Here is a 2,500-nt window from a genome sequence, read left to right as displayed (position 1 = left end):
CTCCCAGCCCTGCAGGGCAAGCCTCTGAATTCCAGGTAGCCAGTTTAAAAAAAAAGCCCCCTGAAAGCTGAAAACGCCCAAAATGGAGCAAATGGCTGCAAACAGAAGAGGCTAAAGGTGGTCAAACTGTCTGAAATTCATGCCCGGACGGCCCACCGGAGGCTGGGGTCGAAAAAATACTGACAGGGGGTCAAAAAGGGCAAAAACTGTTAAAATAGCTGTTTAAAAAAGCCTGAGATTGGAGTTGAGCTCTCGCTGCCCTCTGGTGGGAAAAGGTGGGTGCTGAACCCACGCAGAGGTCAAAGTCAATGCCCACTAGGGTCCCTGCCTGTCTGGGTGCAACAGGTGAGTAGCTGGGGGCCATAGAAGAGGCCAAAATATGCAAAAAATGCCCAAAAAAGTCCCCCCCCCTTCGCCGTGGCGACCCCAAAAATGGCTGGGAATAGTAGCCCCCGTAGAAAAAACAAGGCCCCCGCAGGAGAATGTGGTCAAAAAGTGTGGGGGGGCTGGCCAGAGAGAGGTCAAAACTGGCCAAAGTGGTTGAAATCCCTGCCCAGGAAAGTGCCCCCAAGCTGGGGGGGAAAATGGGCAAAATGTGTAAAAAGGCTCCCAATGTTGAAAAAAACCTCCTCTCTGTGTCTCCATCAGGGCCAGAAACAGGCCAAAACCCCCCAAAAAGCCCCAAAATGGATGAAAAGGCTGCCCAGAAAAGTGTCCAAAAATGGCCAAAATGTGTAAAAATCATGCCTATAGAGGTGCATGGAAGCTGGGCTGAAAATGTGTAAAAATGGGCAAAATGTAAAAAAAGATAGAATAAAACTGATGAAAATGATGAAAATGGGAAAAATGTGGGAAATGTCGCCCCCTGCGGGACACAGGAGTAAGCAGGTTCACCCTGGGTAGGCAGGTATACCATGGGTGGCTTGGTTAACCATGGGTTTTCGTTCAAAACCTAAGTCCAAAAGGGAAAACTCGCTCAAAACCTAAGTCCTGACTTATTTAATTATATACGCGGGGCAGGTGGCAGGCTCCAGAAACGGACACCCAGGGAGGCCAGCAAATGTGTCCGACGGCTTCGGACACTTCTGAGGAGCTCCCCTTGGCCTGGAGGTACTCTTATTGACCCCCCCGCGCCGGGTATCGGCGCGAAATCGAGGAGAGGGTAAAAAAGTGGACTTAGAATAATTTTGGCAAAAAGTTGAACTCCCAGGCAATGCATCCAGTAGGTTTTCCCCGAACTATGGCAGTGTTTTTGGGCCTTTTGGAGTATCAGACACATGGTCAGAGTGCATGGAAGTTCCCAGACATCCAGGCTACCCCGGACTGAGCCAGTTGAGTACCCGACCACAGTGCATGGAGCTGGGCCTCATGTGTGGGTGAATGGGGTCTCATGGAGGTCAAAAACCAAAATTTCAGGGAATGTTCCCTGGGACTTTCTGTCACTTCCCACGTGTCTGGCTGACCTCCACCCCCCCCAGAAAGGGCCGAACGCTCACCCAGCAGAGGTGCACTGTGCTGGGGCACATATGTGAGTCAATGGGGTCTTATGGAGGTATCCAAGCGAAATTTCAGAGAATGTTCCCTGGGACTTTCTGTCACTTCCCACGTGTCTGGCTGACCTCCACACCCCCCAGAAAGGGCCGAACGCTTACCCAGGCAGAGGTGCACTGTGCTGGGGCACATATGTGAGTCAATGGGGTCTTATGGAGGTATCCAAGCGAAATTTCAGAGAATGTTCCCTGGGACTTTCTGTCACTTCCCACGTGTCTGGCTGACCTCCACACCCCCCAGAAAGGGCCGAACGCTTACCCAGGCAGAGGTGCACTGTGCTGGGGCACATATGTGAGTCAATGGGGTCTTATGGAGGTATCCAAGCGAAATTTCAGAGAATGTTCCCTGGGACTTTCTGTCACTTCCCACGTGTCTGGCTGACCTCCACACCCCCCAGAAAGGGCCGAACGCTTACCCAGGCAGAGGTGCACTGTGCTGGGGCACATATGTGAGTCAATGGGGTCTTATGGAGGTATCCAAGCGATATTTCACAGAATGTTCCCAGGGACTCTCTGTCACTTCCCACGTGTCTGGCTGACCTCCACGCCCCCCATAAAGGGCCGAACGCTTACCCAGGCAGAGGTGCACTGTGCTGGGGCACGTTAAAGGGGGCGTGGGGGTGCCCTGGAGGTCTGAAACCAAAATTTCACAGAATGTTCCCAGGGACTCTCTGACACCTCCCGCACGTCTGACTCGCCTCCACGGCCTCTCTCTGCCGCCCTACGGGGTACATACTGGTGCATGCTCACAGCCAAAAATCTAAGCTCCGGGGACACTTTTCAGCAGGTTTAACCCACACCCAAACGCTATCACCTGACCGATTGGAGTACGAGACCCGCCAGGGGAGGCACCCCGACCGCCCAGTGCGGCCGGACGCCCCTCCCCGAACCCAGCGGGTCCGCCACCAGGCCGGGGGTACATGAGGCTCCACGGAGCCTCCGCCCCCAGC

This window comes from Alosa pseudoharengus, unplaced genomic scaffold (genome assembly GCF_046254945.1).
Source record: "Alosa pseudoharengus isolate Yale_2024_CS ecotype anadromous, Long Island Sound unplaced genomic scaffold, YU_APseudo_1.1 YU_APseudo_1.1_scf_59, whole genome shotgun sequence".
Classification (NCBI taxonomy): Eukaryota; Metazoa; Chordata; class Actinopteri; order Clupeiformes; family Clupeidae; genus Alosa; species Alosa pseudoharengus.
The sequence above is the reverse complement of the archived record's forward strand: the minus strand, read 5'-3'. Positions refer to the sequence as shown.